Source organism: Eulemur rufifrons, chromosome 18 (assembly GCF_041146395.1).
Source record: "Eulemur rufifrons isolate Redbay chromosome 18, OSU_ERuf_1, whole genome shotgun sequence".
NCBI lineage: Eukaryota > Metazoa > Chordata > Mammalia > Primates > Lemuridae > Eulemur > Eulemur rufifrons.
In genome coordinates, this window is record NC_091000.1 from 10542908 (window position 1) to 10558431 (window position 15524).

The following is a 15524-nucleotide window of genomic DNA, read 5'->3' on the forward strand; positions in this document are numbered from 1 at the left end:
ACAAGATTAGTGAACAGAAATGAGTAATTATCCTTATTTCTGGGAAGCAGGTTGTTGTAGCATGTTCCCATTCTTTCTGAAGAGAAGCAGAAAAGAATTCTTAAAAGAGGATATTGAGTCACCCTGGTTCAATTATCACTGGATTGAGTAAGCGTGTATTTTGTTACTGCTCTTTCTTGAAAACCTAGCATAAACTCCAAAGGAGGTAAAAATGCATCTTGAGAATGAGAATTTGTTTTTCTAGTTATAATTAATAAAGATCTTACTTGAAATAAATGTGCAATTTGCAGCAGACACACACACAGAAACTGAACACCCCTTATGGCACGTTCACATGATAATGGTTAACGTGGACTGGTACTTAAGCCTTCCTGGAAATATGTTTTGATCCTTTTTGATCACACTAATAATACACTATGAAGCATTGCTCTGTGGGATGTAGTTAAAGCTTATTTGAGCTTCGGAAACCACTGGCACTTTCCTGGGGGAAAATATCAAAACATTTTTATTTTTATCTCAATCACTCCAGAAAACTTCATGGAGAATAGTCTCTGTCAGTGATATAGGGCAATTGCTGTCACAAATAGTGTTTGAAAAGAGATGGCCTAAATAGTCAATATACTGTGCTGGGAAGTGGTGAGGAGAAAGATTCAGTGGTAAATGTCTAAACTTTCTTTGAACTGGAATTGCTAGATTTTTTTTTTTTTTTTTTTTTTTTGCAAATCTGGCAGTTAATATAGATTTTGTCCATAGTCTTTCCAGCGAATAATATAATAGCAGTTTTTAGAAAGATTCAAGATACTTTCCTTGGTTCTTAGTTATTGGTTCAAATACTTAGCCCATAAATTATTTGTACATGTATACGTATGCACGTGGGTGAGAGAGAGAGAGAGAGAGAATATGTGTGTGTGTGTGAAGAACATTAATACATACCTCTAAGTATAACAAGAGTAATTTAGATGTTTTGTAGTTCATACGCGTTGGGTGTTCATGCACAGGTGTAGGATGTGCCTCCCTCAAGCCTTGTTACAACATGGGCACATTATCCATTTGACGTGAACTTGAAAACAAAGAAAAAAGAAGTAATTTTTTTCCTGATGTTGAAAACCAGAAAATAGCCAATACATTTTAGCAAATGTGGGAAAAATAAGATACATCTTTCTTATTTCATTCAAAAATGCTTATAAGTCATACTATATCTTTCAAATTGGTAACACCTCGTTCTCTGACAGAAACCTACACTTAATTTTTCCCAAGTTGAGAATGGCATGATTAAACATACTGAGGAGAGCAGATTACAGTATATCATAGCATATCATCTCGTAAGCATTTCCTGTGTCATTATTGTTAGCAGCATCTTTCCAATATCTCTTTCTTTATTGTTTGGAGGGTGATGGTGTCATAGAAAGCCGATTTGCTCATGAATGCAAAGGCTCTAATCCTGGATTCCGAGTCCTCATTAGTTCCTCCCATAAGAGCTTCCTCAAAGCACTCACTAAAGTCCTGTCAGAGCTGGTAATGATTTTCTATAAACCAAAAGCTTCTATGAGTTATTATTTTGAGAACATGCCATATCATAGGCTGTAGCTTTAGCTTTGTCTGTTTTGTGCGTTCTTAGTCACTGGGGAAAAATGGACTTTATTATTATATTCTTCTCTATGGTTGAGAAAAGAAAGATTTACTGAGTAAGAGATTAAGGAAGAGAAATTGTGGGATCAGGAGAGAGAATAGGCAGCAACATCACTTCCTTAGAGCAAACTTCAAAGGTACTAGACAACTTCCCGTATTCAGATTTGCATTTCCCCACACTGGCTTATTTACAACCAGTTCGCTAGTTCATTTGATTTCACAGTTTAGGGAGCTCCATACATGTGCGTGTGTACACCCCCCCCCACACACACACACACACACGAACACACACATCCTTTCTCTGTGGTGATCCAGGATGAGCTGACTTATGTTGAAGGTGCTCTCCCTGACTTCCCTTTTACTCTCTCCCTGATGAATAGAAATATCTCCACACAAATTGTGTTTGACTTTTGCATTGCTGAGACTTACTTGATTTAGGGCTTGAACCTTTTGGTTTGGAGTTATGTTGTTCCTTTCATACTTGCAGAGACATGTTTTTTAATGAGTGGCCACCAGACAGTTGTGCTGTTCCCTATACCCTAGATCCTGAAGATCTAGAGAATTTTAGAGCACATTTAGCTCTTTATTCTGGAAAAGCAGGTTATATATATATATACACACACACACACACATATATATTAAATATATATGTATAAATTTACAAAGATACAATATATAAAATATGATATATGTGAAGTGCATATAAAATATGTAAAAATATGTATTATATATTATATATAAAATAGATGGATATATAAGATATATATATAAGTTTTACCCTATATCTGTCCATTAAGATCTTTATTCTGGGAAGTCAGATTGCTATTTTAGCCATTTTATATATATAAAGTATATGTATAATATGTGTGTGTGTGTGTGTGTGTGTGTCCAACCATGGTGCTAGGACTGGGCAATTCAGTGTTGACTAAGCTGGATATGGCCCTGGTCCTCGCGGAGTTTATAGATTAGAGGGTTGTGCTATCAAATAATTAGGCAAGAAACTAAATGAAGCTGAAGAAGAACTCATAACTCTGCTGATTATCCTAAAATTTGTGACTTCTCTCTTCAAGCAGTCTCTTAGCACTGCCCAGCAATCCTACTGTCCCCGGCAATTAGATGACTATGTGGTGCTCTTTCCCTCTTTTCTAGCTTCCTACACCCCCTCCCCCTTACTTTCCTTCAGCTACTGACTTTGCTTCCTTTTTTTGCTTCCTTTTCCCCCTCCCTTCCCCCATGCTGCTCTCACTATATAGAAATCTAACCTAGAGGTTCTTTGCTTGGACTGGGGGAGGGGAAGAGAATAACCGGAAGAGCACAGTGGAGAAACAGAGGAAAGGTAGAAGCTTTCAATTGGGTAGATACTAATATTTGACACATATGTCATTATTAGAGTAGAATGAAGTCCAAATCACTCTGATCTGGACTTTTAAGGGTCTGCCAAAAAAGCTATGGGGACCCACTTGATACCTCAGTCATGTACAGGTGAAGAAAAAATTGACAAAGCAAGTTTAATGGGGAGGGCTGAGAAAAAATAAACTTGCTTCCTGCTTGTAACTTACTCAGGTAAGCTTCTTCAATAAATTGGTTATATGCCATGCACAATTGCATGCATAATAATTCTTTGATGATGAGCAGGATAATTTAATGATACTGTTATTTATGATGAGAGCATAAATTGAATAAACACAAGGAGAATCTAGTTCATCTCTGAACCTAAGAAATATTCTTCCTAGAATTAAAAAAAATATTATTGTTGCATGGCTATAGTCCAGAGCCAGACATTCTGTCCATTTCCCCCAGTGGATATGGTTAAATTCTTTGTTATTAATTTAGCTTCCTAAAAACATTGGGCCAATGAGAGGAGAATGCCTAAAGTACAATAATGAATCTCAGACTTCCAAAGTTAAAAATGTTTCTTATTGAAGTTGGCAACCTGTTAAATAGTTACTTTGAAGTATTAGCCTATATGGAAGCAAGTTGTCGTTAAGGAAAAGGACTTAAATGGCTAATCCAGCTCCAAGGGCTTTATTCCAGAATAAGCACTCAGCTTAATTTTGTATTGCTATCTATTCTAAAATTACTTTGCTTTGAATCAATTTACTTTTGAGAACTTTGTATCTCTGCATTTAGTGTGTACGCTAGCCATATTAAATGTCATCACTTAAAATTTCTAAGGCATAGAATTTAACTAGTAATAATTTTATATTTTCATCATTTTCTGTGTATATTTTTTTAAAGTGTGAACCTTTGTTTAGCAGTATTAGTTTTTATTAACCATAACAGTAATGAGTCCTAACACTTATTGAATGAGTCCTATGTGGTAGGCAGACCAAGCACTTTAAATGGATTGCCACATTTCATCCTCATAAAACCGTGAAGCAAGTACTATTATTTTCTTCACTTTACAGAGGAGAAAATTAAGATTTGTAGAGATTCATGAGCTGGTCCAAGGTCGCATCACTAGTTACTGCTTGAGTTGGGATAATAATGAAGTTCTGTCCCATTCTAGACTATATTATCTTAGCCACTAAAAATTAGTTGCTTCTTATTCTAAGTGGACAGAAAAGTACTCTACTTAATATTCTGCTTCAACTGTTCTAATTCGTGATTGGTTTAGTTAAGGTATGATCAGTGTATATAAATTTGAAATCAAATTTAAATAACTCAACAGGTAATCATATTTAATTAATAAAAACAAAGTTATTCAGTGTAAGCAAGTTAGTTTATTTACCATTTTATACTGAAAATGACCTCTGCTTCCAACCTGGGCTTTGCCTTGTGTTTTAATCAAGTTAAGTTAACTTTGTACCAAACATCCTTAACGCTTTAATGACTAAACAAAACAAAGGTTCTTTCAAGTTCAGATCTCAGTCTGATGCAAATCAGTCCATTCTCTGTTCCAAGTATTCTGGCACATGTTTTCTATCTGTTGTTCTACCATCTCCTAGGGCCTTGGAATTCTCCCCTATATCCTATGCATCTGGCCAGACTTTGAACGAAAAGTTCTGCCACACATTGTTGGCCAGAACTCAGTCGCATGACCACACCCAACCACAAGGGATACTGGGTAATAAAGTTTGCCAGTGAACCTAGAAGAGATAACATGGATATTGATAGCCAGTCTCTGCAGGCGTTTATAGACTTTAAGGTATACTATTGACTGATAGATTGAAAAATTATTCAGGTCAAAAATATTGTCCAGGTTTTCATGTGTTTACTATTACCTTAGGGATGTTTTAGTCTTAGTATGTTTATACTTAACATATTTTTTCTCAGCTCTGACTCTGTAGACAGTGTAATTTGCATTGCCAATAAGTTGGCTGATAATAATCAGAAAAAAAATTTTATAAATCTGTTATTTTGTATTTTCTTACTTAAAATTATAGAAATTTTCATGACTTTTATCCTTACGTATATCTTTAGTACCTGACAGAATTCTGTTTTTTTTTTATATTGTAAGAGGCTGATGTATGGAATTGATGTGGAATTTCATGTCTGATGGCTTACTAATTGGGTGTTCAGTAGATTCTAATTTGTGGGTCATTTTCCAAATTGAATGATGTGTAGTATATCAATTTTACAACATAATTTTATGAAAATTTGACAGTATTTTATAAAATTTAATTAGCATCAATAGATGTACATATATTGCTATTCTAACAGTAAGTTAAGAAACTAGGTTTTAAGAATCAAGGTTTTTCATTGTTTCTATATCATTTTTTAAAATTGTATACTCTGAACATTTTTTCTATCACAACTGATTTTTAATGTGCATTTATAGTAAAAAGTATTAGTTAGTATATGAAGATATCCAACATAAATATACCTTCTTTATTTTTCTACCACCACCTCAATTCTTTACTATCATAGATTATTCATCCACAAATGTTGATGCATTTTTGGTAAGATTAATCTTATTCTTTTCTCCGTGGGTCATTACCATGAGACTTCATAACATTTTTCATTTGTTCTTCTTTGAAATTTTGCATTGTCTTCATTTTTTAAGTTAAGACTTTATAACTTGCAATATCTCAAGTGCATAGTATGCCAAATTCAGTATAATGAGAAAATGTAACCTTTTTTACCCTATGAAAGCTCTCCAAAACTCTTTGATTTCACATAACATTTACTCTTTCCTCTACAGCCCTGATGCAAAATTCTTGTTATTAATGATGGTTAAGGCATAAATGTATCTTTGAAATTTTGACACTAATATTAAAAATTCCACATTCTAGATTCATTTCCCATTATCCCTGTTTGTGAAAATTTAAAATATATATGGTCAAAAGAGTAACAATAATAGCATCAGGTACGGCACAGAACCTAACAGGTACATAGCATTATTTGCTTAATGAATAAATAAGAATGGGAAGGAGTTATTTGATGAGTCTTAATTATTGTCTCCCCTCTGTGTTCAGGAAACGAGGTCAATGGGTCAAAATATCAGTATTTGAAAGACGATGGCTCTAACCCTTGCATAGCCACCTCAGGCCAATTCCCACTTTGCCATTCCATTATATATGCCACCAGATTAAAAAGTAATATACCCTTTTTTAACTTTTATGTATGAGACTGTGCTTTAAAAGTAAGAAAAACTGCATGTTGAAAATATATTAGAACTTAAGTAATTTAAAATTTATGGAAGTTACCCCATAAAAATGAATGTGGCAGGCAAAATACATCCCTCTCTAAATATTTCTACATGAAGTAAAACTTGGAATATGCAAATAAAACAAAACTTCCCTCTAGATTTGCAGAAGTAAAGATGCTATAGGCGAGTGAAGGAACTTCCGGGTCTGTTGAAGTCAAATGTATGCGTGGTGGTTTGTGCGTTCCTCCAGTATCCCTCTTCACATGAGAGGCTGTGAATTTGTTCTGTTTAATGGTTTCCAAAGCAGTTGGGAGATGTGACCCTCTAGAGACTTTGAAGGGATTTGATTTTTGGTTCCTAAGTACTATTGAGAAAGTTCAGATATTGAAAGAGTGTATGAGAAAATCTATATGGAAGATCAATTTCACAAGTACTTTGTAAAAGCATCAGACAAGAGTCTCACTTGACACAGAATATAAAAGTTATATGCCAAAAATTTGTCAACACACTTGATCTCGTGGACAAAAATATAGATTTGAACTCACAGAGTATGATGTCCTGTCAAAGCACTGATCACTCCACAATTGAGTTCAACAATAAATTCCAAGAGGCTTATAAAACTCACTGCTGATGTGATTCCTGAACATGAATAAACAGTTTGGCCACAGCACTGCTAAGGTATGAATTTGAATCATGACATGGGTAATAAATTAGTATGTGAACCATTCAATACAGGATTGTAAACTATTAGGCAAGCACTTATGAATACTCTCTTTCATAAACCATTCCATAATCCGTGCAGACAGTTTTCTGTCAGTCCAAATGGATGCATTTAGGATATAATAGGTATGCTTGGGAGGACCCCTCTAGATCATTAGTGGTGGCTGCGATGCCTATGCTGTGATGATGTAACGTTTATCAATAGTCAGTGTTCTGCAAAGAACAGGGAAACACCTGGCAATTCTCCAAATACATGGAAGAACATATCTATACAGCCAACTGCGATGTGGTGTCGGTCAGGCAGAAGATATTTGGGTTAATCAAATTTTATGGCTAATAGATACCTTGCATGCATGGAAAAATTTCAAGGAATTAAAATACAATAAAATTCAATTTATGCAAAAAATATTGTAACTATGGCTTAATATTTGATCATTTCAAAAGCATTTGGGAAACTTACCAAACCTCAGGGATATAATTATGAATCTTTCTCATTACTTTCCTGCAAATATGTTGATGTACTGGTTAGTAGAGCTTTCTGGTAGACAGCACACTGAACCATCCGGCCTTTGTTTACCTTCTGTCATTGATATTTCGAAGGGTGGCAGTGAAGGATTTACTCTCAGGATTTTATTTGCTTTTCAAATTAAAGAAATGATTCACAATTCCAGTGAGTATGGATAAGCAAAGTGCTTCCAAAGGGTAATTGGAGTAATTATCCACTAGTGATGATGGGGGGGAAACATAGTCGACCACTTCTCTGTGTGCCAACTCCCGGTTCCCCTTCCTAGAGATGTGATCTTCGCATCTAAGCTTGTGTGTGTGTGAGCATGTGTGTCCACACACATACCTTTTTATACAGATGGGGACCCGGGAAACATATGTTTTACCTGATTTTTGTGTATGAAACACAAAGAGTAGGTTGGAATTTTTTCATCTTAGCAGCACAGCTGACCTACCTCGATTTGTTAACAGCTGCATGATATTCTACTGTGGGACAACCATTCCCTGGGATGAAGTTCCCCTGATACAGGAAGCCCTGGGAAGGCGGCGCCTGCTGCATCCTAACTGCTTTTCTCAGGGGTGCCCAGGTAGACAGCAGCCCTTTCCTGCTCAGAGCGCAGAGCCAAGGAGAGAAGATAAGACGGCCTTGCTCTAAGGCTTTGGATCGACATTAACAAGGGAGGGAGGAGGAAGGCTGTGACTTCTCACAAGTTAATACCTTTTATCCCTTACGATAAATAAATTCAAATAGGATGTAGTTTATGTGATTCTTAAATGTATAATTTGTAGAGTTGCAGCTACATGCTATGTGAATGAATGAAAAACTTTCTCGAGTGTGACATTAAAATTGAAATTGAGGGTGGGTTTTACATTCTTTATGGTGAGTAGTTAGATTTTTTTCCTGATTATAAAAATTCATGGCAAAAAAATTGAACATATAAAAATCAAAAGCAAAGAAAATGTTAAAATATCATTAATAATTTCACTAGCAAGATAATCAATAGCAACATTTCATAAATTTTCTGTACATTATTACTTTATAAATTGCTGCTTTGCTTAGTAAATCGTCACACACACTCTATGCCATTAGTCTTTTTTTTTTTTTTTTACACCATGAATTTTATATCCTAGAAATGTGCTGTGGTTCACTTAGGCATTTTATATGTAACCAATTTATAAAACCTACTGTCAGACTTTTTATTTTTAATTTTTACTATTATTAATAACACTGATGTGAACATGCATCTTCTATTACTCTCAGATAAAGTCTTTAAAATTATTTCCTAAAAGTAGAATTTCTGGTTCAAAGAGTATGAACAACACTGTTAAGCCTTTTGATACACATTGTCAACCATCTGGAGAGAGAACAATTTAGCCTCCTACTACCAGTGTGGGAGAATATGCATGTTTCCCCGAATCCTTGCTAATTGTAGCTGTTTTGTTTTCTTTTTTAACTTTGCCTACTTGATATCTGGTTTTAGTTTTTGTGATGTTGATCACTTTTATATTTTGTTGACATGTGGAATGTATTTATTATTTTTTGTGGATTAAGAATATTGTGTATTAATTAACATTTGTATATTATATATTTCAGATATTTTCCCCCAGTTTTGTGTTACTTAGTTTCCTTGTTTTGGCACTCAAAATATTTAAATTTCTTTGTAGTCAAATATAGAAACCGTGTCTCATGATTTTTTTTTACTCTGTCTTTATGTTTAAAAGTTCTTCTTACCCATAGGCTTTTAGCTTTAAAGCTACATATACATATAGTCAGATGAACACTAACTTTTAATTTTTATTTCATTTTTCACGTTTATCTTTTTAATTCACTGTATCACCTAAGGAATAGGATACAGTGGTATAGCACAAAGCTCCCAAAATACAAAGTCACTTTAGAGTCTGTAATAGAAATTCGTTCTCTCTCACATAATCTTCAAGAGGCAGGCCAGTGGTCTAACACAGGTAAGAAGTTTGGAATATGCAATCTTCCAAGGATCCATTTTCTGCCATGTTGCTTCTCCATTTTTATTTTCTTCTTTCCCCATTAATCTCAGAATCAAAGCTGGCTCATCAGTGAAACAGCTACTTTCCAGCCTGTGGGAAGGGGAATGAGGAGAAAGAGAGAAAAGAGAACAAAAAGCTTTTCTTGTTTTTCTTTTCTTTCTTTCTTTCTTTTTTTTTTTTCTTTTCTTTTTTTTTTTTTTTTTTGAGAAGTCTGTCTGGAAGTTGTGCACAATACTTTTGCTCATGTTCTTTGGGCTGGGACTCATTCACATGACCACATCTAGCTGCCATGGAACCTGGGTTGCCTTAACAAAGTACCACAAACTGGGAGGGTAGCTTAAACAGCAGAAATGCATTGTCTCACAGCTTTGGAGGCCAGCAGTCTGAGACCAAGGTTTCAGCAGGGTTGGTTCCTTCTGAAGGCTGTGAGGAGGAGATCTGTTCTCAGTCTGGCCTCCAGCCTCTGGTCCTTAGCTGTCAATCTTTGGTATTGCTTGGCTAATAGAAGTATCAGCCTGATCTCTGTCTTCATCTTCATGTGTTCTCCCTGTGTGGATGTCTCTGTGCCCAAATTTCCCCTTTTTATAGGGACACCAGTCCTATCGGACTAAGGCCTAGTCGTCTTAACTAATGACATCTTCAGTGATCCTATTTCCAAATAAGGCCACATTCTAAGGTACTGGGTTGGACTTCAACATGTGAGTGGAGAATGGGCAGAGCCAATTGCACCTACAAAACCTGGAAAAATAGTCTTTACCATGGCAATGGGAAGGATGTGGGAATCTGGAACTGGGAGCCAATTATTGGTCTCATTCATCTTGAATTTATTTTACTCCAGCATCTGAGCTAGCTCTGTAAGTTAATTTTTATTCAACTTTTGAAACCAATTTCCCAGCATCATTTAGTAACCCCAAATTTTCTCACTATTTAAAATGACATCTTTGTTATATTCAAAATAAGACCCAAGCTCTTAAACATCATGTAATGTATCTCATGTGCAGCATGCCAAATTATAAAATGAAGCCAACAAGATCGATTTTCTTTCCGTATTTTCTATTCTATTTCATTGATCTTGTCTAACATTCATTGGAACCACATAATTTTTCTTCTTTACTATACTTTTATCATGTAAAGTAAATATTTTAGATATTTCATAACGGACTGAGTCATTCATGATATTAATAACACATATATTCAGTGACTACTGAACACACAACTAACAGGAAAGGGACACTATCTTTTGCTTATTTAAGGGAGGATAATAAGGCACAAAGAGGTTGAGTAACTTTCCTGAAGTCACAGAGCTATTAAAAAATGGCAGAGTATGGGTTGAAACCCAGGTGCCTCCAACGTCAGGACCCAAGCTTTTAAACCCCATGTGATAAATCCTGTATACATTGCGCCTAACTATGAAATGATGCCAACAATATCTATAGACAAGTTTAGCTGTTAAAAAAATGTGTCTGTGACTTATCACCCAGTATATTGCAGGAATTGGGGTCTCAGTAAAAACATCATCCTTCCCCCAATCCCTCTATCTATCTCCATGGTCAGATTGATTCTCTGGTATGAAAGTGTAGAGTGTTAATGAAAGAGTTCATAGTTAAACCCACTCAATCACTATCTCTGACCTCCCATTATTTGCAAAATATTTTTGTATCCTTAATGAAGACATCCATTTACATAAGCCACGGTATCCTGCTGTGGGAGTCATTGGCATTAGGCAGGTTCACCTTTAAAGTACTAATGAATCTCCACTTTATTCTCTGTAATATCTCGGTGGGCAGCTTTGTGGCATTCTGATCAAACTATTCTCTCATTGAAGGAGCCAACAGTGGGATTCATCACTATGTCTAGTCCAATAGGGTATTCTTTCATCCAAGGGCCTCTAAATCCTCAGACACAACCATAACTGTATATATCAAGTTAATATTTCAGCTTGCTTATTTATTTCTGAATATGCTGCTTTGTAACAAGAGGATTTATAGCTTGTTTACGCTGTTCACATCTATGTCATTTTTCCAAAGAGGGATTTTTTTTTTTTTGTATTTTTAGTCAAATGATTCCCTAAAGTACAGTCTGCTCTTTATCCCCAAAACTATCCCCATGACCTTCATCAGAGGGAAAACTGCAGGATAAGAGAGTGTGTGCAACATGGACTGACACTCTTCCCTCCATCAGACCAGAACAACTATGTGCAATTTCAGTCTACTATTATCAACCAAAGTCACATGTATATATTTAAACTCAGGTGTTATAAAAAGAAACATATTTAGAGATTGAATTTTACTGAATGGTTGCCATATGCCAGGTATTATGGGCAGTCTTAGAAATACGTCCATCAACACAACAATCCTGGCCATCACAAAGCAAATCTTATCGTGTGGCAAACAGGAATATAAAGCAGTAAGCATATAGCAAGTACAGTGACAGCAGTATATCCAGGATATTATAGGGACACAGAGAAGGGCACATGGCAAAGTCATTGGGTGGAGGATGGGTACAGGGTGGCTTCCTATAGAAAGAAACAGCTGTGTTAAATCTTAAAAAATGCACCTATTATGTAGACACTTTATATAACGTTTTATCTAAAATATTGTATTTGTTACTCTGTTTCTATATTAGGTAGGACAATGTCATACTAGAGAATTATATTAAAAATGAGACTGCAATTAATTAATTGATTTTCTTACACAGAAAAATCCATGATGTTACTACATAGTAAAATAAAGGAGGGCGGAATTATATATAATTTTTAGGAAAGAAAGAATTGTTGAAATCATTAATGGAGCTTAAAGAAGTTTCTAAAGTGCTGGAATAAAATATGGTGCATAGCAGGTAATCACAACATGCTTGCTGAATTAGTGAATTTAAAGTGAAACAAATCAATCACAAACACATGGCTCTAATTCAGAGAGAAGGGGATGGAAATCATATGCTACTACATGCAGAACACAGTATTGTCTGACCATTCCCACAGAGCACCAGTTTCCCCAAAGATTCTCACTGATGTTTTGCAAAGAAAAATTGTTTTGTGTTCAAATGATTTGGGGAAATATAAGCTGAAATAAAATTAGAAAGGTTTTCTTTTTTACAAGATTTCTTAGAACTTTTAATATACTATGCAGTATTTTCCTGAAATTATTTTTCAGGGAAATTGTTGCTTTTTCTAGAACACCTACTAATATATAACAGAACTATTGTTCCAAAAAAACTGGGAGATTCTGACAAGAAAAATGTAGGAGAAATTTCAGGAAAGTGAACTATACATTTGCCTCTAACTAGGTATTTGAGAAAAAAAATTACTCTTTCTCTATTACTAAATTGGATCCCAATCCCAGACTTCTATTCTACTCGATTGAAGATATCTTTTTGTAATCATTTACAGGTAAGCTCAATTTCAGTTTGTAATACCATCAGTTTGAGATTTTCCTCTTCCCTACCCTTCTCAGAGTAGCATCAAAGTGCTGGTGAGTTCACGCAGGATCATAGCGTTGGAATAAGACATATGGTTGTCATCTGGGAACTGTCCGCACGGCTACCAGCTGTGGTTTACACAGACCCATCTGGTTTTCAGTTGTTGTTATTCTTCTCTGAGATGCCTGCCTTCACATCTGGCTCCCCAGCCACATGTTCACACTCCATCTACAACAATGTCGCCTCCTTTTGATTAAGAGACCCCTTCAGGTCAGCCAACTCTCTCTGAGCTCATTTCTGGACCTTTCTCAAAACTTTGAAAAAATTATGCTGCTCCATCATACTATTCATTCTAAATCTATCATATAGGTTTGGTGAAGCTGCCTAAGACCAGCTGTGCCTTTAATGCCACCTCCACGCCAACTGGTAGGAGGAACTGCCTATACAAATGCTATCTTCCAAGGCTCCAAACAGGAAATATCCATTCTAGCCTTCCCAAACATACCTGGACATTAAGTCATTCCGCCCTCTTAAAGAAAAGCTGGGGGGTAGTGGGATTGGAATTTGAGAGATTATTGCAAAGATCCCACTTTAGGCACCACACTCTGATCAATAAGAGTGACTGTATATTCACTGATTCTAAATGGAGGTACTATCAGGACCTGTGAGCAGGGTAGAGTATATGTCTTCTTGTCACCTTTAAGAATTACCTTCAAGAACCTTTAAGTATAGCTCCTTTAAGTTTTGCACCCTTATTAAGTTCTAAAGATTCGATTTACAATTTATAAAATCACTTTTCAAAAATGTATTTGCATGTATTCGTTCAGTTTATGTCTCTTGCAAATGTAGACACTTTATCTTGACTTAGATACTTATAGCAAAAAAAGTGAAGCCTAATTAACACTCTTAACACTAACATAAATTATTTAATCACCACATCAGGCAGACACCTTTGAATCAAATGGATAACCTTGTAACCAAGCAATACTAATTTCCCTCATAGTTTTTTACCAAAACACCAAAAGTGATTTATAAAAAGAAAATTTTGATCTTAGTGCTAAATCAACAGTAGGGCAATGAGATGTCCTGTATCTCTCTCTCTCTTTAGTTAAAGTTAAGAATAAAGGAGAAAAATCACAGTATATGCATTTTCATGAACTAGAAGTTGAAGGCAACCCATAGAATAAAAAGAAACTGGTATGTTTTGCATATGTGTCATGTACCAAGTATTTCTGCATGTAATATTGAATTTAGGTAGGTACTATTATCACTTATTGTACAGACAAGGAGGCTGAGGATCAGAAACGTAGAATAATTTGTCCAGTAACAACACTGTGAGGTGGTGGAGCTTACAACTATATCTTCTGTTGATGCCTTCAGCCAATTACTTACCAGAGACATGTGCTCTCCAAGAGATGAAAAGAGAAAAAAAAAATCATACAGCCCATCAGAAACTAGTAAATTCATTGGTTTTCTTAAAACTTGAGTAAAGTTATTACCAGGCATCTAGAAGTCTTTCTCATCCCTTTTCACAATAGACAGGTTTGGGGCAAATGTTTTCCCCACAAGAGGGATCCCAGGTGGTCATTTGTGCCTACTGCCCCTCTCAGGGTTGCCCGTTTGGACTCCAGGTGCCCGCATGCTTTCCCTTGTCCTCGCAGGCCCTGTGTGACCCTCCCTAACCCCACCCAAACTCCTCAGGGATATCTGGCACTGAGGATCATTTTTTCCCCCTCTAGAACTATCTTTCACTGATGTCATTTTTTCTCAGGCAACAGAACGCTCACAGAAAATATGACAGTTTATTCAATCTTTTAGAGTAGTTTTTGGAGTATACGTCATGAGAAAGCAGATCCCACTCCCCTAATGCTTTACAAGCTACGCCAAATCTTGCCATTCCCAAGAGCAGGCTCTGTCCCCTGTTACACAGACAGCATATCTGTCAAGCCAAGGCATCTGCAAAGTTGTTGCCCTTTGGAGGATTTGAGGAACAAAAGACTTCAGCTCCCCAAAGGCAGATATTGTTGTCTCTTCTGTTACTCGGTGTATACCAAGAGCCTAGAACAGTGCCTGGAAGATAGTTGGCTCTTAAAAAGGAAATACTTATTGAATGTATAGTAATGGTAATAGGCGAAAAGTAATAAAATTGTATTTTTTTCCCTGTTGCCCGGCTCTTGCTCATTTTGCTACCTGGTCCTCTAAGGTAAGAACATGGTGTGGATCTATTTGACCAGGTCCTTGTTTAAGCTTCTTGTTGAGTTCAAGTGCACTATTGGGTCATGAAAAGCCTGGGAGTTAAAACCTGACTTACTCATATTCTAAACCCTGTTGCCACTACACTGTAACTTGTCAAAAATTTTGTGTGTTTCAGTGTGTGCATTTTGATTTCCATGATAGATAGAATAGTATGTAAGGACTGTAGAATCTCTGTCCTGGTCAGATTCAGCCTGTTTTCTCAGTTATTTACCTGCCTGGGGCTGGTTACATTTTTGCTTAGGATTTCTGTCGTGCGTGCGACAATTCACCTGCATTCTGCCTGATGAGTACACCCCCTTTTAGGAATCTAAGAGGTGTCCTAACCCTGTAACAAAGTTTTATAGGTCCTGAAGGCTAGGCCTTTTGGCATTTTCTATGGTTTGGACTTTAGCCAGCCAATGAC

At 36.0% G+C, this 15524-nt stretch overlaps 1 pseudogene; it reads left to right on the forward strand.

The window, feature by feature from the left end:
* The first annotated feature begins 959 nt into the window (after positions 1–959).
* Positions 960–1056, forward strand: LOC138399261 (small nucleolar RNA U13; annotated as a pseudogene).
* Positions 1057–15524: the final 14468 nt, after the last annotated feature.